This window comes from Amblyomma americanum, chromosome 3 (assembly GCF_052857255.1).
Source record: "Amblyomma americanum isolate KBUSLIRL-KWMA chromosome 3, ASM5285725v1, whole genome shotgun sequence".
NCBI lineage: Eukaryota > Metazoa > Arthropoda > Arachnida > Ixodida > Ixodidae > Amblyomma > Amblyomma americanum.
In genome coordinates this window covers 91237620-91261537 of record NC_135499.1, presented here as the reverse complement: position 1 = coordinate 91261537, position 23918 = coordinate 91237620, and the positions used below count along the sequence as shown (strand labels likewise).

The window sequence follows — 23918 nt, the reverse complement described above, 5'->3', positions numbered from 1 at the left end:
TATCAGCGTTCACTTTTTATCTGCATCGCGTAACTGTTTCTTACTGTACGTAAGTGACCGTGCAATTCTAAAACTGGCATAGTTTGAATATCTGGGTTTCCTGGATGGCGTTCAGTTTCGAAAAAGCTTCGAGGCTCTGTGCTGCGGAGACGGCAAGCCAGGAGAGTTCGTGTTATGTCATCTTCGCTCTGGTCTCCTCGTGTCTCGCCCATTATCGAAGTTGCGTCTCTAAAAAAAGTCGTTTAAACATGATATGTGCAAAGTGCTTCTCATGTTTTTTCCTGTTGGTGTGGCGGCAGCCCCTCTGCAGGAACTTTCGCTCCTTTGAACCTTTAAAAAATAATTTTTATACTTCACTTAAAAACGGTGTTATTCATGCAATATTTTTATGCTATCTGTATATCGTACCTATAAAGAAACTGTGATATAATCAATTGTGAGTCAAGCGTCAGTTGCGTTTCAAGCGACATTTATTAGGCGTTTATAAAAAAATATTGAGGTTAAGCATGTAGAAGCGCATCCAAGGAAGTAACGCTAATTGGACTACTAATACTTCTCTTTTAGGGTTATGGTTGTACTGAATCTGACGAGGTAGCAGTGAAATCGACTTCATTCTGCACCAGCCTATTACTGGTAGACGCAGTAAGACTTGCACCATTGAGGTCCACCGTGACAGCGACATGGCGACCTGCAAGTACCGATGCCACAGACCTGGAATAGAAATATCAATGATTTAAAAGCGCCAGAAATGAATTTTTGTCATTTTTGACACGCTGCAGCATCAACTACTCATTGCTTCATTTGCGAACAAATAAGATTTACAACGAAAGAGTAATCCTAAACAAAGTAAACGTCATAGTTGTATAACTGGGTAGCTTTGAAGTCTGCACTCCATATATCAATCAAGTGTAAGGAGCTTTTCTCTATATGAATTGAATGGTTCTTATGTCGCTTAGAGTATGTTCTGTGATGCGGAGATTTTTTATGCCTATGCAAAAAATACAAGGGTAGTTTTTTCTATGTTTTCAACGGAACCATACGAAAAACTGGGAGCGTGGCTTCACAGGTTTACAGGGGAGTAAACAGGATGGCCACGCTCGGCAGACTGTCGGCAGTATAAGTAAAAACCGTTACAGAAACAACGCCATGTGCCCTCATAGTCGTCAACGTACCTGTTTCTTTGAGCCGCCGCGGTAGCTAAGTGGTTATGGTGCTCGGCTCCACACCTAAAAGACGCGGGTGCAAGCCGTGCCACGGCGGTCGCATTCTGATGAAGGCGAAACGAGGGAGGCCCGTGTGCAGTGCGATGTCAGTGTACTCTGAGGAACTCCAAGTGGCCGAAATTACCCGTAACATTCGGCAAAAGCGCCCTTGTTAGCCCGAGTCACTTTAGGCCATGAAACTTTAAACAAAAAAATGACAATTTGTTTCTTCGCACTTGGATCTAGGTGCACACCTCTCGTTATTTGCTCTGCCCCATCCCATGAGAGAAGGTAACATATATAAAGCTAGAAGCGAAATAGAACGAAAGTATTGCTTAAATTCTTCCTTTTCAAAATAAATCTATTCCGCTACTTCTGAATCATATAGTCGACACCGTTGAGCAGGATGCTGAGAATTGTAACATGCTGAGAATTGTACGACAAGCGTTGGCTGATGTCAGAAGCTAGGGTCATCTTGCTAACTGGTATCGGTTTGGTTTGGTTTATAGGGGTTTAACGTCCCAAAGCAACTCAGGCTATGAGAGACGCCGTAGTGAAGGGCTCAGGAAATTTCGACCACCTGGGGTTCTTTAACGTGCACTGACATCGCACAGTACACGGGCCTCTAGAATTTCGCCTCCATCAAAATACGACTGCCGCGGCCGGGATCGAACCCGCGTCTTTAGGGCCAGCAGCCGAGCGCCGTAACCATTCAGCCACCGTGGCGGCTTGCTAACTGGTATCGTAGCAAACTAAGTTTCAAAAGGTAACTTTCACTAATAAAGGAAGGAAACATAAGCTTTGCCTTGGCTAGATGTTTTATCATTCCCGTAAAATGAGCGACACAAAATTATGGACGAGGACACAGAAACAGACGGGACGGGATGAGCCTCCGTACTGTCTACCTCTGTATCTTCTTCCATGTTCGCCTGAGCTAGCGCTATGGCTTACAGACTCAAAAAAAAATTTTCTATTTGTCTGCATCCAGCTAGACGTGCAAGAATAAAATATACATGGCGGTTACTGCATCGCTCCAGTGTTTCAAATCCATGGCAGCGCGAACAGATCAGCTTTGCTGCCCACTGCACGAGAGCACTATGCTATCACTTTGTTTATTTCAGTATCGTATTCATTGCAGTCATACAATGTTTCATTTACATGGACTGTTTACACTTTAGGAGAACAGTGGAAAAATCAACACTATCTATAATACGACACGCCTAAGCAACCAAGCACGAAGAAAGAGGAAATGATGAGCACGTCAATAAGAATGAGTGCCACTCCGGTTCGGACTTGGCCTGGGAATACATTTCTTTCAGGCGCACAATCATTCCATGTGACATAGTCTTTTACAGAAACAAAAGATTCGGAATGTTGGCTCATAACCTGTGTTTTTCATATACTGTGTGGCCCAATCAGAAAGAACATGCCTAAGGGTTCATCCAAAAATTCCGCTTCAGTGAGATATCATACAGAATACAGTCTATGTTTATTTTTATGTCTATTGTAACATATCCCAGAATAGTATTGCCTGTTTTCAATTGATGAAACAATAAATTATTTCTGGAAGATCACAAAGGCGGCAATTATGGGTATACACAAAAAAGGCCCTCTTTCTTTAAACAATTTTTAACTGGTAATGTATCCTTTAATAGGTTATAAAATTATATTTGTACACATCGAGAAGGACATATTATATACTCTTTTGAGTATGTTCAGTACCACGATACCAAAATATTTAGAGTGGTACATAGGCGAACGGAAGATCAAACAAATTCAATCCTTCTATAACCGTGTTCTCGGCACTGAGAACAGGAATTTAGGGGAGAAACGAACAGCCAAATATAACTAACGCATTACCCCACAAATACGAATGATCATAAACCTAAAAGACAAAATGAGGTTTGGTAAAACATAAACTTAATTGACTTGCAAAAATGCACGCCATTTGATGTCTGTAGCATAAAGAAAAAGAAATAAAACGTGAAAATATCTGACATTTAATGCGGGCTAAACCTAGGGTACCCGCGCCTGCAGGACGGAAAAGGTCATAATGCCTTATAGATTAAAAAAAGAAACCCCCCCAACGTATGGGAAACTCTGTGGAAAAGCTGGATTTTTTTAAATTAATTATTTCGAGTATATATTAGATTTCAGTGGGGAGAAAAGGATTACATCTGGTCACTTGACAAAAATTGAGAGACCATGGAAAACTAAAGTCTGAGCATAGTACTTTAGAGTTGGCACGCGGCCTTTACTGTAATGTGCACTATTTTCACGGGCACTCAAAGGGTTGCCAATCTACCTGGGAGTATACGTGTCCACTGCGCTCCAAAATATGCAGAAAATGTTCCCCACATACCAAAGCAGAGACCACAACTCTTAGAAGAATTAAATAGAGCTCCAGTCACTGAACCGAAGCCTTCTGGCAAATGCGGTAAGCGAATAGCCTCGTGGATGCTAGGCTTAAACAGCAATGCCATTTGCATCAGCTAATACCTCAAGTTCGTGGCCCATATTACTGAAACTATTGAAGACTGTAGTGTTATAACACTTATGCAAAGTGGCTGTAAGCGTAGTATGAACAGTAACAAAGGAAAATGGGCAACCCTGTTTCAGAGAGGACTGTATGCGCACTGTATAGGCTCCATACGGACTGGTTGTGAGTGGCAGCCATTTAGAATAAAGCGCGTCAAAGATTTTTTCACAAATGTCTATCCCAGTAGAAAACCTGAACCAAGAATGACGTGATTTAAAATAGAGAAAAGGAATGAATGAGACAGTCGATCGATTGCCACAACAGATCACACCTTGTGTTTAACTGCCAGTCTCTCTCTGTCGTTGTTGAGGACTTGTAAAATCTTTCTCGCGCTGTCCATTGCAGATCGTCGTCACCATCAATTTCCATCCATGCGCATTGCATTCAGAACGCAAGTATATAGCAGTGGCTTCTTAAAATGCCTTAACCGGTCCAAACATTTTATAGCTTTGTGCCACTGAAGTACCCTAGTCAATATTTTGCCGATCCTTGCTTGAAGACAGAGCTTGAAGCCCTAGACCCCAACCGCAAGCCGAATGAATCGTGAAGTGCTAGCGGAGATGCTTCGCATTTAACCAAGTTAGTTAAATTGATTGTAATTTTTCTAGGCCAGTAACCGGTCGTAACTAGCTGTCTCACGTCAAATGGGGGCGCATTGCTAATGCAGATGTGATGCAGCTCTGCGGCTCACCCAATTCTTACCATCCCGGTGTCATTCAAAATTAGCCTAGCTATATGAGTGGAAGCACCCTGTTTCTATCGGGGTGGTTGATAATGAGTAACTGCTTTTCTGCGAAATGTCATTGGTTTACCAGTTCTGCTCTCTTTCTGGACTACTCACTTCCTTTCTCCGCAATCCTCTACTTGCACCTTACTTCGTTCAAAATTATGTAAGATGATTAGGTCCAGGCTCATACCTACATCCCCGCGCATCCCGGATTTCTGTGAGGGCCTCTTGACCTGAGGGCTGCATGGTCTCGCAGAGGATAAAAATATGTTCCATCGTTTCTCGGTACTGCTTACAGCAAGAGTAAATATCATTGCTGGTGTAAAATGTTGACCCGCAACTCACTGTCCTCAAATTCCAAGCATTTATCTCAAGAAGTGAAGTGCTTACTTTGAAATTCATAGAAACGTAATTACCACGTGAGACACAGATACTCTTTCCTCCCAAAATATGCGCCCTGTGTGTGTGCGTGTATGGGTAAGCGGGCATGTGTGTTTGTTTCATTTTGACAGATCTAGTATGTGCATTGCAAGGAGAGTCACAGTTTATTTGCAGAGTATTGCCATGATCGACAAAGCAAAAAGTATGTATTGCACACCTGACAATGTATCGTCTAAGAATACATTGCACCACTGAATACACTAGCACCCGTTCGCGCGCAAAACAAGAAATCATAAATGAGAAGCAATCACATATAGATCAAATAGAGTCTTCATAAGAATGCGCACTGAAACCTGAATTGATACATCAATTAAAAAGCATATATATCGTTACAAAGGTAAGCAGATGAGACCTCAGTCCAAGTTAGCGAGCCGTCTCGTGAAATCCACATAGTTCACTGGACTAGGTTTTCGTTTCGTGCGCAATAAAATTAGAAATTAAATACAAAGCACAGGGCATACATCACAATGCCACCGAAAGCTCGAAGGTATGTGAAGCCCCCGCCCACCAGTATCGCCCTTCAGATGAAGCACCCACAAGTAAAATTTCCTATTCCACTTGCAAGCCTTGGCCCTCCACCCAACCTGTACGCATCGCCTACCCATATACCTTCACTCTTTTGCAACCTCGGCTCCGGAAGCCCGAAGCACTGATTCATACCTGTCAACAACAAGGCTAACCAGGAACTCCTAAGTATAAGCAGCTTAAGCCTGAGCAGGAGCCTAACGAAGAAGCGACGAAAAAATCAAATTTAAAGACTCAATAGGAAAGCGATTAATGTAAAAGTGATATGTGCAACAATTTCAGCTAACGCAGATTTTCCGCAATGTACACTACCATCGCCAACAAATATTCAACGCAAAAGTATTCAGGGTCTTGTTCAGGAGAAAAGGCGGCGTCATCACTGCGGTACCAGGCGTTGTTGAGTTGCAAAACCGCCGATTGGTAAAAAATACTCGCCGTCACACGTGGTGCGGCGGAAGACGAAATGGTTAAAACGGTACATATATTTTGATTACAGGGCTTGGCTTTTTGAGGTTTGACGTCCCAAATTTACTCCGGCTAGGAGGGACGCCGTAGCAGAGGGCTCAGAAGTTTTCGACCGCCTGGGGTTCATTAACGTGCACTGTCATCGCACAGCAAGGGTCTACAGTATTTTGCCTCCATCGAATTGGGACCGCTCGACCAGGATCGAGCCCGCGCTCTTCCGATCAGCAGCTGAGCACAACTGCTGATCCATTGCGGCGGCTTGGCGATTACAAGGTCGCAATTAGACCAACACATCATTACGACGTGCAAGTATATAAAGTGAATGGCTTGCATTGAAAATAAAGTGGCGTAAATAGTGCGGAATTGAGCCGCTGACCCTTTAATTGGGAGTAAAGTCTGCAGCCCCCTAAGTCATGCAGCCATAATATTACGCTTTGGTTAAATAGGGGTTTTAAATGTAGGTCTCGTGGTCTTTCACATAATGTGGTAGCTTTCGACTTGACGCTAATGAGTATATTAGTTATTGGGGAGGCGCCTTGCAAGGGAATATGATGAAGCGAATAGCAAAGCGCGTGCCAGTGAGGGATTAGTGTACGCGATTGACTGTATGCTTCTGTGATTTCAAATTGCTGTATCATGTGATCTGGTAACTACAGTAGAGCACGTGATCGGGTAATATACTGATGAGATGAAGTGCTGTCGCTCGCGAGACCTGTTAGCGCTATTGTGTCATGCCTTTTGAGGCGGAGATTGTGTCTAGAAATTAATTTTTTCTTTCAGTTTCATTTTAACTCGGCTGTAGGTAGTGATGTGCGCGCAGAGATACCCATAAACAAGGTTTTCACAGACCTATGTACGTGTCACGGGTACTTCTTGGCCCCATCTAGGAGGGGTACTGGAGAAGCAACTATCTCCCAGGGCTTTGGCGATAAAGACAGCCCGTATTTGGCCGATGACATATATACCTTGAAAATCAATGTCTCGCGCTCTTAGATAATTAATAAGTTTGAATATTGGCAGGTTAATATTAGCGGAATATTTAAAATGCAGTGAGCACAAGTTATGGATGTATGCAGACTTTGCTTTTCTAGATTTGAGAGAATTTGGTGAGGCCCTTATCTCAGCTGTGTGACACATTCGCTGTAGTCTTACCGTTCGAATATTATAATATGAGAAAAGGTCGCTTTGAAGGCCACTTAGTTACCAAGGAGGTACCAGACCAGCGGCTTTTAATTCCTAGATTCGGATAGCGAATGCACGGCTACAACACCAGAAAAAAAGGCTGAGCTAGTCTTTGCACCTTCTTTTTTAAGGCGTAAGCCTTTCTTGGCTGTTGAGTTGTGTGGACGAAAGCTGGCCGCAAAGTGTCTGCTCGAATTGCGAATAATAAGTTGTATGGTAGTGAAAATCTATTGTGAAGTTGATTAAGCAGCAGTTGATAAGCAACATAAAGTAAGTATAGTAGTGATAGATAGTGATAATGACAGCAACTGATAATGGTAGTGATGGTATTGATACTGACAAAGCTACTGATAGCGATCGTAATAATGATAGCTTCTAACATGAATAATTAATGTGTATAATTAGACGGATAGTGATATTGATGATGACAGTGATAGTGATAGCTGGTGACAGCGATGATAATGATAATGGTGATGTTAGAAGTGGTGATAGTAATCAAGATAGCGATTTACAAAAAGGTCGTGGGTTCGAGTCCCTCAGATGTCGTGGGTTCGAGCCTCTCTCGCAGAAGTAGTGCATTCAAGTTTGCGAAGGTCATAGGTTCGAGCCGTGGAAGGAACAAAACAATGAATAAAATGAGGAAAAAAAGATAAAAGGAAATGGCTTTCGAATTTCCGCTCTTAGGCACACTTAAGTGCAATCCTCTAGCTTTTATTTCTTTCGGCATGTTATCTATTGTATTGTAATGAACATCGAGGGGACTTACAGATACCATTACTACTAAGGTAATTTATAGCATAAATTTTTAAAATTTATTGGACAGAGTGGACCTCCCTAGTTTGTCTTGATATTTCTGTAATAGGCCGAAATTAACATTCAGTAAGCCTCTAGAATAATATTAATTTCAAATAACCACTTTTTTATGCGTCATGGTAGCCTAGTTTCAAGGATTTTTACTGTTAAAACCAATCTTCTCACTTTGCCTGATAAGGTTTTGTCGTAGAGTCACAATAATATTATCCCTGCAGGTTAAGAGAGCGCAATCCCCCAGGACAGTCGCAATCAGAAATGCTGTTACGACAATATCAGTGCAGTACACTCAGAAAACTGAATCTTCGTAAGAGCTAGGTCGCTTAAAGGGGAAAACCAAAATATGTGTAGCATTGGGTGGCGCACGGCAGAATGGAGAGCCTCTCGTGCCTTCGTTTCGGCGTCTCATCACAGCTTCTAGACTTCTGCTTTGATGCAGTGCTTTCCGAGAAAGGAGAGTTTGAATGATCTCCAATACGCACAATTTGCTTCGAAGAGCATGCCTTTTCCTTACGCATTGCGGGCTGGTCCTATCTCAGGCATATTCTGCATTACAAAGTGCACTGATGACAGCCGAGGGCCGAATGACCAAAAAAATACTGTGCTAGCGTGGATGCTGCAGGTTATGAGCTTTGCTACAGCTTCCGAGTTTCTCTTCAGGTTATCTCACAGCGGAGAGAAGGACATGTGCATTTCTTCCTGTTCGAGCAAGTACATGCTACAGATAAGCTAAACGGTTTTCAATTTTTCCATGCCAAGGCAAATCATGCACAAAATCAACCTTTGTTTGACGTCGGTGTTAGAGAGAGGTTGGTCAGATGTTTCTTGGCGATCACAAAGTGAACAAGGAATGGGAAACGCTCAGCGTGCTTGCCCAGAGGTTTACCCCTCCCTTGTTCAATTCTTGATGTGAAGTGTAACATGTGATGAAGAGAAGAATATTTTAGAGTGGAATCGCAGCTGTGGGCCACAACACACATTTGTTTCATCCAGCATGCAGCCTGTGTAGTGGGAGTAATTCCTGCCTCTTCTCTGCTCATCAAAAATGTGATAAAAAGATGCCATCTGCCACGTGGCAATGCTCATGAAGGATTATAGCCAAGAAATTGCCCCACGAGATGTATCTCAATTCAAGAGCTACTGCTATCGTCTTCGTGTAACTAAAAAAATATTGCCAGAGTTCACCGCTCTGTGGACTTGAATTTTGTTGTGCAAAGTTGGGCGCATAAACCAAATAAACTTTAAAACAAAGCAGTGGCAGCATATTCTTGGTGGAGCCGTCATGGACTACGAGATTCCGAACATATCCACTTGTATTTTGTACTTCGCGTTGCACAAACTTTCTTTACTTTTCTAAAGCGTGAAGTGATTCGGTACCTCGTTAAAGGGGGTGTATTACTTCAGATTGCCTTAAGTGGGGATATGAGTTTCAACGAATTCATGGTCACCATCCATGACGAAGCTTTACAGAGCATAAACTTTTTGCCATCTAGGCACCTGGTATTTGATGCGAAATTTCTATTGTGTCACAAGGCTCAAGGAAAGAAAGCCGCCCTTTTTAAGTGGAGAAAGGAATTTTGAAAGTACCATATCCTTCGTTGTCGACGTTTTTATCATTGTATTAAGTTAAATTTGTGGCATAGTTTTCGTTCGATTCATCAATAATTCAAGCTTTCGTATATTACGGGCCGGACATGTAATTCAACGGGCATTGTTGCGGTACAATTTCTGTGGAAAAATACAAAAAAGGACGTACGTCTCCAACACAATCGGGTATTTTTTCTGTAGGTTCAGCAGGACACTCTAAACTTCCTCTTGCCCTGAAAATACAAACAGAGTAGCGATACGCTTGAACATTAACAAAGAATCTCTGGCGCATAGTTCCCCCAACGAGTGTTTGTGTGGTTTATTTATCGCCAACACAACTGCGTTCATCACAGCGGCTAGTTCTTACTGAGTGCAACCATCGCAAGCCATTTGTCGTCACGAGTCTTGAGGCCAATCATTGTAAAATCCACATCCTTCAAAAGGAAATTAAGCACCCTCTCTTGTATGAAAAAAGAAAGCTTAAAGGAGAATATTATGATAGTGGTGAAGACTTCTCTCCTGTAGTCGGTAACGCTCGAAAACAGCTACTTTCTTATGCGAGCGAGATCAAAAACAGAAAAACTCACGTTGCGTTTCAAAACTTTGCACATAGGACCAAAACGTTACTCATTAGACAAGGCATCGCAAACTCTTACACAAACACAATAGCAACCATTCCATCAGAAACGTTCCGTACAGCACACCAAACAAACAATGCACACGCACACTTTCCTTGCCAGCGATTTTACCAATATCCGTAGTTTCATATGATAACGAGGCATCGTTTCTAATCTGGCCTCATAGTGTTCCAGGAACTTACTAATCTTGACGAAAAGATGTTTAAACACTTAAATCTCTCATAGCAAAATTTTGATTTTCGAAATTTGCCTGTTTTTCGCGACGACCGCAAAGATAGGAGGAGAGGAGTACTTATTGCATCCAAAGAGGAACTAACAATACAGCCATCAATCTTTCGTCACAGATCGAAATATATATGGCTCTTATTTACTTATTCACCACAGTAAGTTCTCTTCGGCGTTTGCTCTAAACCTCCCCATACCAGCCGAGATTTTGCCCGTAAGTTTCATGACACACTAGATGAAATCAAAACAAAGCATCCTAATGAGACATTTTACCCTTTGGTGACTTTAGTTTTCCTAGTATCGATTGGCAGAATCTAACCACTTCGCCTAATAGTGATGCTAATCAGTTTCTTGATGTTTGCCTTCACATATCATTCCATCACATACTCAGGTATCAATGATTGCAAAGTAATACATGCATGCTTCGCCATTAAACCGTTTTCCCGCATAACCAATAAAAAGACGATTCAAATACGCGATAAAGAAAACTATGTTGCCATTAACAACGAAAATCGCTTTCTTGTTCCCATTTTTCATTCTAAAAATCGTCAACGAACGATTCACGATAACTGGTGTTTATACAAAACGAAACGTTGTGAGTTAGCAAATTTATTTCTAAAACATTGTCCCAAATAGCTTGCCAATCTATTGTTCACCATTTGTTGAAAACGTCTGGAAAACAAAAAGGAGCTTTTTTTCCATTCAGCGAAATTGTACACAAGTCAGAACAAAGAGAAAAAGTGTTACGCGGCTGAAAAAGAGTACTGAAAAAAATTGGTGAAACCAAACAACACTAGTTAATTGTGGTTTGCCTAAAATGCTGGCCGCTAACCGTCGAAAGTTTTGGCAAGTCATTAACCCGCAATATACCCGCACCATTTCGAATTTGCAACAGGTGCGTAAAAATGAATCAGGTGAACCCATTTCTGACATAGACTTTGCAAATACAATAAATGAAACATTATCATTCGTGTTTACTAAGGAACCGACATCTATTCAACATCATATTCCTTCCCTAATATTCTTCTCAACAGGACACCTACCATTAGTATAAAACATGAAACCTTCATCTACTGCCTGCATCGAAAATATCAATCCTAAAATACTAAAAAATCACAAAGGAAATATCTGTGTCTTCTTTGTGGCTGTTGCTCGCCTAGTCACTCCTTACAGGCCAACTGCCCAGCGATTGGAAACATAGGAAGGTGGTTCCACCCCACAAATCAGGCAACAAAAACTCGCCATTAAATTCCCGTCCCATTTCTTTAATCAGCGTACCCTGAAAAATCATAAAGCATGTCATCTAAAGCCATATCTTGGCATTCATTGATTGTAAAAAAATTTTTTTTCTTCCAGTACAGCATTTATTTCTTAGGGGCTACTCCTATGAGACCCGACTGGCAACTTTCTTACACGATCTTCACATGAACCTTGATGCTAATAACCAGACCGACGTCATATTTTTGAATTTGCCTAAAGCCTTCGACCAGGTACCTCATAACACTTACTTATTAAACTTTCCCGAATAATTTTGCATCCCAAAATTTCGAGGATTGACGGGTTCCTCACTCACCACTCCCAGTGTGTTTCGGTTAACAACAAGAATTCTAATTGCCTCCAATTAACTTTGGACGTCCCTCAAGCACTTGTACACGGCCCGCTACTTTTTTAAAAATACATTAATGACTAGCCAAGAAATGTAACCTATGTGAAGAAGATGGACACTAGCCCAGCCACATTGTCACCGCTCCGAGCGATACACTGCTCAGCCTGACCGACGGCAGACCACCACTGCTGCCCCGGTGCTTCCGTCGTCATCAGCGTCACCAAATAAACCTCTCTTACATTTGGTGGAGGTTCGGTTTGCCGTCCTCGTACGCCCTGGAACTCCGCAGCCGCACGCTACCGACCCACGGTATGCCCGCAGACGCCAACCATAAAGCCCTGCAAGTTGGCCCGGTGATCCTATGTTCCGGTTCCCTCTGCCAGCGGGACCCGACCCTTTTCTGCGGGACTGACGACTGGATTGAGTGACAAATTGTGACAGCGTTGTGTGTGTTATGCCTTTTCCCCTTCTCACTTCCTCCTTTTAGTTCACTAATTCGTCTTCCCCAGTGCAGGGTAGCCAACCGGAACCCCTTTCTAGGTAATCCATCCATCCGTCCGTCCGTCCGTCCATCCATCCATCCATCCATCCATCCATCCATCCATCCACGTACGTACGTACGTACGTACGTACGTACGTACGTACATACATACATACATACATACATACATACATACATGCATACATACATACATACATACATACATACATACATACATACATACATACATACATACATAAATACATCCATCCATCCATCCACCCATCCATCCATCCATCCATCCATTAATCCATCCATCCATCCATCCATCCATCCATCCATCCATTAATCCATCCGTCCGTCCGTCCGTCCGTCCGTCCGTCCGTCCGTCCATCCATCCATCCATCCATCCATCCATCCATCCATTAATCCATCCGTCCGTCCGTCCGTCCGTCCGTCCATCCATCCATCCATTGTGGAAATATGGGGGGACAAAGCCTTTCGCCCCGCCCGCACTCCCACTCCGCGGATGCAGCGTTCCCGCTCGCTAACCGCGGAGGGGTTCGTGCTCGAGGGACAAAGGGAAGGGACGACACAGCGTGAACACTCATATGCTATTTATTACACTTGCAATTAATACACAGAGCGGGCCAGCTAGCTACAAAACATCAACGAGGCATTCCTCGGAAATAGAAGGCTACGTAAGAAGGACTTCCGACTTACCGGCTGGGGCAGGGGCGCGGCTTCGGAGGTATCGGCGGCGAACGTTTGTATGCGCCGATAATGGCCGCCGGGTTCTCCCGTGCGCGCCGCATTCTTGAGGCAAAGCCATTCCCTAGCATTTGCCGGGGAAGGCGACCAGAGCGCGCGTTTGCTGCGCTCGCTTCGCTGCCTGGAACCAGAAGTCCAGCGGCAAGGCACAACGGATCCCCGTGTGCTTGCCGCGGAAGGTGACGAGAGCGTGCGGCTCCAACCGCTCACCACGCTGGCCGGATCCCGAAGGGTTCTCTCCGGTTCCGCAGAATTCCGCGTAACCTACGAGGTGGCGCTCCCGTCGCCGTTCTCTTTCCCCCATGAGGGAGACTTCCCTCCTCGCCCAGCCGGGGCTGTTCGTCCCGACGGCCGACGATGAAGATGGGCCGCATGGAAACGGAGGGGGGAAACAGGTTCTCCACATCCCTCCCTCCTTAAATGTCGGCCTACGGTTGAACCCGTCCATGGATGCCATCGACGAAGGGGCCACGAGCGTTGCGATGATGACTGCAAGACAGCTCGTACAGGCGGGGTGCCGGGGTCATCCGATGAGCAGCAAGGTCACCAGGCACCCGTCCTTGTCCCGCGGCAGGCATCCAAAATTAGCGTGTCGGGAGGGTGTTGTTCGCGCCGACGCGCCTTTGTTGGAAGGTAGAGGGGCTGGCCCCCCCTCTCGTAGCCGCTGCAAACTGCTCGCCGGAGACTCTGCAGCTCGATGACTCATGGCCGCAAGGCAGCAGGCAGAGACCCATACAATGGACAGCAGGCCGGGGCAGCTTCTCTTGAACTCTGCATATCGCTCCTAGGATCTCCAAAAGTTTGCATCAAAAACAATGGAGACCGCGTAAACTCACCATTTGGTAAAATGCGGAGCAATGCAAGTGCCTAACAATCCTATCCGGCACCGCCCAAACGCTCGGTTCATTTGAACGTAGCTGGCTCACTTCGGACGAAGCACATTCGCGGTTCGCTTTCCGGCATGGTGATGTTAAGCTCACTTGAGCTGCGTTAGCGTCTCTGGTTCCGCGAAATTATAAATTCGCTTCGCAGCCCAAAAAATAAGTTCGTTCGAACAAAGTCAGCTTTCTGTTGTTGAGCGAGACCTCTCGGCTCTAGCGAGGTTAAATATAAAACAAGCAAACCCGTTTGCGCGTGCTTGTGCCACGGTACGACTATGTCCTCCCAAAAGCGACAGGCAGCTCCCGAAGAGCCTTAGGCCTACTCGCTCTTACACTTCCGGGTGCCAACAAAGGGCCAAGGACAATAGCTAGAACACAACGCCACGAGGAGATACGTCTCTGCCAAGGTGACCCTAACGCGAACGGCGCCTACCGCTTCTCGCGGTGTCGCAGCGCCCCGGTGCTTTTCCTGTAATCACGACTGCAATCCAAAACAGCTGACTACGGCACCCGGCTCCCAGAGCCAAAGAGACAGAACAGAGAATATTTACAACTATGTACAAGAAAAATCGGGCCACCCTCCAGGCTTCCGCATTCACTCGCTTCTGGCTTGCTGTTCTCCGTGGACGTCTCGGTCTCGCTCTCCATGAGCGGACCTCGTAGGTTCACCTTCCACAGGTGTACCGATGAAGTGCTCATCAAAAGCGTAGCATGCACGGCAATCCTCCCATGCTGCTATTACGCTCATCTCGCTGTCAAGAAAGCATCTTCGCCTTGTTAGCAACTCCGAATTCGGTTCAGGCCTAACGCTGTTCCAAATCCGGGCGGGCATTCCACGAACCGAACTGACTGCCGTCCCTCGTCCCAAGAGCTTGCCACACGTTGGGGCGCCATTGTGGAAATACGGGGGGACAAAGCCTTTCGCCCCGCCCGCACTCCCACTCCGCGGATGCAGCGTTCCCGCTCGCTAACCGCGGAGGGGTTCGTGCTCGAGGGACAAAGGGAAGGGACGACACAGCGTGAACACTCATATGCTATTTATTACACTTGCAATTAATACACAGAGCGGGCCAGCTAGCTACAAAACATCAACGAGGCATTCCTCGGAAATAGAAGGCTACGTAAGAAGGACTTCCGACTTACCGGCTGGGGCAGGGGCGCGGCTTCGGAGGTATCGGCGGCGAACGTTTGTATGCGCCGATAATGGCGGCCGGGTTCTCCCGTGCGCGCCGCATTCTTGAGGCAAAGCCATTCCCTAGCATTTGCCGGGGAAGGCGACCAGAGCGCGCGTTTGCTGCGCTCGCTTCGCTGCCTGGAACCAGAAGTCCAGCGGCAAGGCACAACGGATCCCCGTGTGCTTGCCGCGGAAGGTGACGAGAGCGTGCGGCTCCAACCGCTCACCACGCTGGCCGGATCCCGAAGGGTTCTCTCCGGTTCCGCAGAATTCCGCGTAACCTACGAGGTGGCGCTCCCGTCGCCGTTCTCTTTCCCCCATGAGGGAGACTTCCCTCCTCGCCCAGCCGGGGCTGTTCGTCCCGACGGCCGACGATGAAGATGGGCCGCATGGAAACGGAGGGGGGAAACAGGTTCTCCACACCATCCATCCATGATACAGAAGACTGCCCTACAGTGTACGACCGGGTAAGCGCGTATAACGATTGGGGTGACGCCACCATGCAAGTTGAACAATTACATCTCATATTTGACCGGGGTTGAGATATTCTGGTATCGGTTATCGCTACCAAGAAGGTGACCTCTCCACGCGGGCTACCTTCAAGAGGAACCTCTTCCAAGTGTTCGGCCGTCCTGCTGTCCGAAAGCTGGATGCCGAGCAACGCTTGCGCGAACGATCTCAGCATTCGGGCAAGGTGTTTACCACCTATATCGAAGATGTGGTCAACATGTGCTCGCTCGTCAACGCGCAGATGTTCGAAGGTGACAAAATAAACATATTTTGAAAAAAACCGAGGAAAACGCATTTCAAAAGCTGCTCTCCCGAGATCTCCGCGCCGTTTCAGAAGTTTTCAGTCCCTGCCAGAGCTACGACGAGCTGCGCAATGAAGGCTCCTCACTTGCCAGACCACCGCGCCTGTCGAGTCGTTTGCTGGCCGGTCAGCTGCACCTGACCATTCGGCATTATAGCTACAGCTCAAAGACTTCATACGTGAGGAAGTTATTCGTCAATTCTTCCTTCTGCCACCCCGCTGCGGGCCGTCTCCATGCATGGCGTCCGACCTTTGCCATGCCGTCACCGAACGTGTGGCTGAAGCCCCTCCGCCGGTCCAGGCGGCTATAAGGCCGAGGCCACGTAGCTACTTCTCGAGTTACGCTACGCCTCAAGAGCCTGTGCCTCAGGTCCCTTAAGCGACGAGACCTTTTTTCCTACCGCTAGTACAAATCACAAATCCCTAGCGCACTGGTGACAGTCTCCCTAAGTGTTATTCTTGAGGCTTGTCTGGTCAGGGGGGCCCGATTTCTTGTCGTCGTGTACCAGTATACCCGCTACTACTCCGAGTGGCCCACTACTGCCCTCCTCAAACATAATACTCAGCGACAGCCAAGCCTCCTCAGAGTCGTCGTCCTCGTTAACCTGAACGCTCCGCTTTCTCCGAGCAGGGCTCACCTTCACTGCGTCGCCGCTCACTTCGCATTCATGCAGCTGCGCCCCACTCTTACTTAAGAGGAATACTAAATGCTCCAGTTCCTGATGCAAGTAATGCGCGGGCAGCGAAATGTCAGAAGCCTAATTTCTCTCCCGACAATCCTATAGAAGTTTTATCTTATCTAAGCCGACCACCACTACTTCACCCCTGCTCCAGTTGTCCTCAGCGTTACCTAAGAAACACCTCTTACACCTCTAACATGCGCTTGTTTGCTTACGGTTGTGTTATTTATCGCCTCATTACTGCCCCCCCCCTCTTATCAATCATCACTTCAAAGGGACCTTAATGCTGTTCTGAACTGTCATCACCATTGGCTAACGGAATTTAATCTCAATAAATGTAAGCTCTTATGCTTCCACCTTCGTCGTAATCTTAGTATCTCTTTCTACGTAATCTCTAACGTTCCCATAGAACCAGTTAAGTCATATAAGTATTTAGGAGTGACACTTTCTAGTTATTTGCCCTGGAGCTTGCATTCCACTAACACGATATCATCAGCCAACTGAACAATAGGATTCTGAAAAAGTCATCTGTACCACGCTCTTCAGCATTCCATTAGCCTATAAGTCAAATGTGAGGTCCAAATTAAAATTCGCATTCCTCATTTGGAATCCTCATCAAGCTTACCTTATTAATGCCCTAGAATTCGTTCAAAATCCGCGCTGCCAGGCTCATTAATGCATCGTATTCTTACGACGTCAGCGTTTCCGCCTTAAAACCAGCTTTCGGTTTCTCGCCTTTATCACTCCGTCGTCGCGCTTTCAGTCTATCTTTATACCATAAAATATTTAACAGCCCCATACGCGATGCACGTTATACTGTTCTCCCAGCCCACATACCGCCCCTCAACAGCCATTAGCTTCATGTCGCCCGTCCGCTCTTATGCTCCTTCACTCTTTCTAATTCGTTTTTCCTCGAACAGCTGCAAACTGGAATGGCCTTCGAAATGATATTCAAGTCGTAGTTGTAATCACCTGTTAATCTAAGTTCTTTGAATGTGTAAAAACTATGTTCTGTCTCAACAATGTAACCCAACAATTCCCACCTCTAATGTAATGCATCATCCCTGGGGCCCATAATTTAATAAAATGAACTGAAAAGTGTGAATGGGCTGGACTCATGACCAAGAGAAGGAAGCAAAATTTTTGTTTTCCGTTCCGCCGCTGTGGCACGCTATGCTGAGCGAAGAGAGCAAATGAGATAGATTAATGGACGCTCCTTTAGGAGTGCAAAAACATAAGCTACTGACAATTGAAAACTTTTATAACTTGTATAGTTTAATTAATCTAGTGTATGCAGCTTCCAGGTGAAGCATGTGGGAACTGTTTTGTCGAATACAGCCTCCCAAGCTCTCTAAGCGTCACCACAGCTTACACCACGAAGGGTGGTAACCTTATGATCATGTAATCTACGGCGGTTGTACCTTTCCACCACATAGAACCCTGCTGGAAAGAAGAAAAGCGACATTAGCGAAGGTAAAGCACACAGATCTTTGTTTGGAAGCTGCTGAGAACGCACTGAAGAGTGTGGATAAATCCAGCCGATATGTAAACTAGCACCGTGAACAACATCATACCGCGCTTTCTAGCGCTTCTTTGTTGATTGCATTGTCATGGGTTAAACCGGCGCTTATATTGCAATATTTTATGGCGTCTGAAAAACGTGCATTGTTTTACCTGGAAAAATCATAAATAGGAAACATTGAATCACGTCGAATCATCGTAAAATATTTCGGTCTTTAAGCTAATTCACACGGCAGGAATATTAGGATCTTGGTGCTGCACAGAGATGCGTCACCTAGTCTTGAGAACGTAAGCTCTAGGCTGTTGCGGACAAGGTTGTATAAACATTTTATGGGATTGAACGCGTTATCTACCCCTATCGCGAATCTGCCGTAGAAAAGTAAATTTGTTGATGCGTGAGCGGGGTTTCCTTCGACCGGCTCTGCCGCAAAGGAGCCACGCGAACTCAAACTACTACAGTACTTTGTGAACGCAAACTCTTCCGTGTTATACATGAAAACTCAGAGTAAATGCTCAGATCCGCGGTGGCGGGACGCGGCTTGCATAAGCACAGACAGGCGAGCATATTTCACGCCAGGTAGGTGGAGGAAGGGGGTCGTCGTGGCGCGGCTTGCGGGTTTTTAGAAACATTGGATTGCTATTGTTATACTCGGCCAACCTGACAGTATTGTTACGCTCGGCAAACCTGAAGAAGCACATCAGTTCGATTCACTGTCGCACTGATCGCTATCTGATAGCATCCTGAAATGCTTCATTTTGGCACGCGCGGGCACCCGTAATGTAGTCCGGCCACTTTGAGCCCTTTTATATGCGAAAGGATGAAATGCGATAGCTGTCGGATCGTTATACGTCCGTCAAATTAAACGGTTGCTTGAACTTAGGCTACGTGTTCGTGGATTGTTGTGCATGCAGTGGTTGCAGGAGCAGTATGACTATGCCTCCGGCCTTGTAGAGAGCTGAGTCAACGCAGTGGGCGTCATGCTGTTTCTTGTTTTTAACTGCGCTTTCCGAATGTTTCCCTTTGCCGCGTCGCGCAACTGCATCGAATCGCAGCAGTCTGGCTCCGGTAGAAGCCCGTCGAGACTCCTCTGAGAAATGTTTGGCGCATAACCGTAGAGCTACTGACATTCCCTTGCATTTCAGGAAGGTGCCATTTCGGTCTCATTGGTTGCTATTCTGAGCAGTAGTCGGGATGGCCGGAATTACCACACGATTACAATCTCAACCTATCACTCGAATTGCATATGCTCGTTTGAGATCAAGGTGTGCTGAATCACATTTTTCCCGCAGTAGTTCAGGAAGACTGTAGATGTGAAGCTAGTGGCGCGGCACGACATTACCATTCTTGGCAGATGTAGTCTGTTCACAATTCCTTGAATTGCCAGAAAACGTACTTGGGTTCAGGTGTCCAACGATATATGAGACAGATACAGTGTCATTTCCTTTCCCCAAAAACGAAATAATATTATTACTTGTAGTATTACGCCGCTTGTTCACTGTAAAGAGCCCCAGGTTGTCTACGCGGACGATCTCGAAGGGCATTCGACCAATGTGATGAGGTTGAGGGTGCTCTGCTGCTTTTCATTCACTAGTTTTGATAATGCATTCAATTTATGATTTGATGAACTCGTTACTATAGGCGCGCACTTTCAGAAATCAGTGTTTGCGACCTTCCAAATTGTTCCTCTTATTCAGAATTACTTTCGGATTGATTTAAGTACAATATACGGTGCGGTATTGCTGTCTCAAATGCTATATATATCGCGCTACCTGTGGCTTTCTACTCTTGCTGCTGGTGAGGTACGTCACCGTACTGCAGTCGGTGACGATTGTGCACTTCACTTCGAGAAATAAGTGTTGTCGTCTGCCGACAGACCAGACGACACCCACGAGCTCAAGCCTGCTCGAGTGGCAGCTTTCCTCAGCAGAAGTGTGCGGTCCGACAGATGAAGGAATAGACGAGATGGCAGCCGCCCTCTCCGTCTTATGGAGTAAGATTCCTGCAAGACCTTGCTGACTCGCGTCGGTATGGAGCTCAGGTTCAGCCGTGTTCTCATATAAAGTTCAAGCAACTTTCATTTCAGTGTCTGGGAAGATTGATGTTCTTTTTCTGTCCACTTGAACTCAGTTCCATTTTTCTGAAGTGTATGCAATGGGGTCGTAATCAAGGACTAACATTTCAAAATGGTTCGAATGAAGCCGGTGAGTTCAAGGACTCGATTTATCTCTACTGCGTTTCTTGGCTCAGTGAACTCGCTTATCGATTCAAGTTTCTTTTCCCAGGAGAGACTATGCCCGCCGTAACAACAAGGTATTCTCAGGCACTCGACTCAGCAGCGAACACGAATTTCGATAGGCACAGCAATCGCTCGTTTTCTATATAGCCTTCAGAACGTCCTCAACGTTGATCATATGGTCTGACAATTTTTTCCAGCAAAGATAATGTCATCCAGATAGCAAACAAAAACAGATTTTGAGATCCAGGGGCTCAGAGCCTTCGTGATCAACCTCTCGTAGACTGGCGGGTCATTTGCGAGTTCAAACACCATACACATTGGTTCATATGCCCTACAGGAGTGGTAAAGGCTGCCGTCCTGCAGGTGAGCATTCCTGGAGTGATGTTTAAAATTACCGGTCCGCGATATAGAGCACAGTGATCGGCTTGTTTCCAGAGAGGTTATTGAAAAGGTCATCACTGCCTGGCAGAAGATGCTTTTCTTTCGCAGTTTAGAAGTTTACGCGCCGGTTCTCAAAAAAAAAATCCGGTGGTCTTCAAATCTTTATTTTGCACGAGGAGGAAAGGGCTGCCGTTTTGCGATGCGCTCTAAATAGTTAGCCTGCGTAACTTCAGTCCGTCAGTTATTTTTTTCATCTAGCCGCCGCAGTGGCTCAGTATTTGTGGTGCTCGGCTGCTGACCTGAAAGACGCGGGTTTGGTCCCGGCAGCAGCGGTAGAATTTGGATGGATGCAAAATTCAAGATACCCGTGTACTGTGCGAATAAAGTGCACGTTAAAACGACCAAGGTGTTCGAAATTTCTGCAACCCTTCACTACAGCGTCCCTCATAGACTGAGTCGCATCGGGACGTCCAACTCCCATAAACCATAATGGCTATCTCATTAGCACTATTCGCTCATGATAGCAGCAGATGTTCCTTTCTGTTATATCAGTGCAAAGAAGGTTTTCTATAAACAGTGCAAAACACTTCCTGTGCTTTTTTAACAATGCGCACAGTAGGTCTGTCTCTTAATCCGAAATGCAGGGTCCAGACTTAACATCCTCAGCCATTATTGGTCACAAGGTGTTCGATTTTCCACTAGCAACTGGATGGTCTATATCAGCGCATGCAGCAGTTGAGCTCGCATGTGCCTTCCCTCCTTTCAAACGCATTTTTTTTACTGTAGCTGCACACAGTGACACTAGTTGCATCGCTGGTTGGAGTGACGACAACAGCGATGCAACCTGCAACATGCGTTTAGAAATTTTGACCGTTCCTCGGCACAAAAACTACTTCCTCCTCCGATGTCAATTCGTCAACGGGCCTTAGTATTCCGTCTCTCGCTGTTCGAAGACCTGAGTGCTGCCTGCACGTCTCACGAAGTCCAGATTTGGGAGGTCAATGATGTTAGTGCCAATGATAAATGTCGAGTCCAACAACTAAATCACCAAGAACGATGTAAAAGTGCACGACTGGAAGGTCAATGTCGTCAATGCGGATGCTCAAGTGCAATTCCGTCAACACCGCGGATGAAGGTTCCGGGAGCTACCGCGAGCTCCTTGCCGAGACGCATGGCGTGGCTTAGCCTAATTAGGGTACCGGCATCCGTGCTCAAAAGCGAAACCAACGTTTCACTGTCAACATCCTCTACACCTTTGTGGCATCAGTGCACTTACAAGGAGCGTTACCGTTTTTTAATTGATGTGTCCCGGGCTTGATCTCGCGCTCTACTCATCAAAATCACCTTTGGTGCAACGCAGAGTGCGCCTGGTCTTAGTGCACTGGCTAGTAATGTCTCCTGGCTCTTGACAAAGGTTCGTATCCTGGTCACAGATGTTTGGTTCTCTCGCATACTACCGGTGCCCTGAAGTTGAACTCCGCGTGTGTTTACGAGCTCCTGGCAAGATCGGCATTTCGGGGATTCTCCAGTGTCTTTTTTTTTAATAATAATAATAATAATAATAATAATAATAATAATAATAATAATAATAATAATAATAATAATAATAATAATAATTATATAATAATATATAATATATAATATATAATAATAATATAATTATTATTATTATTATTATTATTATTATTATTATTATTATTATTATTATTATTATTATTATTATTGGTTTTAGAGAAAGGCAATGGCGCAGTATCTGTCTCATATAACGTTGGACACCTGAACCGCGCCGTAAGGGCCGGGATAAAGGAGGGAGTGAAAGAAGAAAGGAAGAAAGGTGCCGTAGTGGAGGGCTCCCGAATAATTTCGACCACCTTGGAATATTTAACGTGCACTGACATCGCACAGCACACGGGCGCCTTAGCGTTTTTCCTCTATAAAAACGCAGCCGCCGCGGTCGGGTTCGAACCCGGGAACTCGGGATCAGTAGTCGAGCGCCCTAACCACTGAGCCACCGCGGCGGGTCCCATCCCTAACATCCCATCCATAACAACCCCAATTTCTTTTTTTTGTGTAGGCAATCTACACAGTGTACAATTTTAATTTCTTTTTGCTCTTCATGCCAAGGGGAACCCTGTAGCGTGTGACTGCAACTATGGCCAGAGTCGTCCACCTCTTCCCTGTTTCGGGAATTAAAGACAATATTAGGACAGGACAATGCCACTCCATCCTTATATTTTTTTAGCCCTAAAAGCTCCTTTAACTTGCACTACGTCAAACAAACAAGCTCTTCCTTAAAGGAAGCACTCGAAAAAATTCAATTCCATATTTGGATCGTTACTGCCCAACGCACTTATCTCAGAAACTTTTCATCAGCGATTCCACATTTCTCCATGAAACTTCCTGAAAATAAAGGGGGAAAGTCTGTTGTGAGAACTCAAGGATGTGCCCATCTCTAGAAACACCGTTAGAGGAGTCCGAAATAGCATTGTCCTTTGCGCGATTAGCATCGACCATTTATAACTTTGCCGTTTGCATTCTCGTCGAAAAGTGCTGCGACGCAACAATCACCAAGAAAAACGACGCAGCGCGGAAGGAAGCGCGCCCACGTGCACCTAAATAAAACGAAAACGGAACTAAGGCCCGGCATAGAGCGCCTGAGCTTGTGTGTGCTGCTGGCTTTTCCACTCTTGCTCCTGACGCCGCGCCAAAGGAAACATGGCGGCGTGCGCCATCGAGTTCTTGAGGATGTCTAAGTTCTTCTCAATGTCGACGGAGAGGGCGTAGCCTTGACCGCCCTGAGTGATGTCCTATCCCCTTCACTCTCGGTCTGGCGGCTTCTCATCGTGAGAAGGCCCCAGGAAGTTCCCGAAAGCGGTTGGCGCGCATCACCAATGGGGTCGCTGCCCAGCACAAGAAGGAGAACATTGTGAAGTTGATGCTGCGTGTATGCGCATCTGCCTTGGTCCGAAGAACTAACCGGCGCGGACGGCGCCTATGAATGAAGAGCGTTAAACACTGTCTCTGAGCCCGGGCC

The 23918-nt window shown here is 45.7% G+C and overlaps 1 long non-coding RNA gene across 1 annotated transcript in view; it reads right to left on the bottom strand.

Annotated features, from left to right (window-relative positions):
• Window positions 1-452: 452 nt before the first annotated feature.
• Window positions 453-23918, bottom strand: part of LOC144123147 (uncharacterized) — a 33185-nt gene continuing 9719 nt past the window's right edge. Inside the window, exons 3-4 of the long non-coding RNA XR_013313025.1 lie at window positions 9648-9711; window positions 453-711 (exon numbers count right to left, since the gene is read on the bottom strand). This is a non-coding gene — a long non-coding RNA (uncharacterized LOC144123147). The remainder of the gene's footprint in view (window positions 712-9647; window positions 9712-23918) is intronic.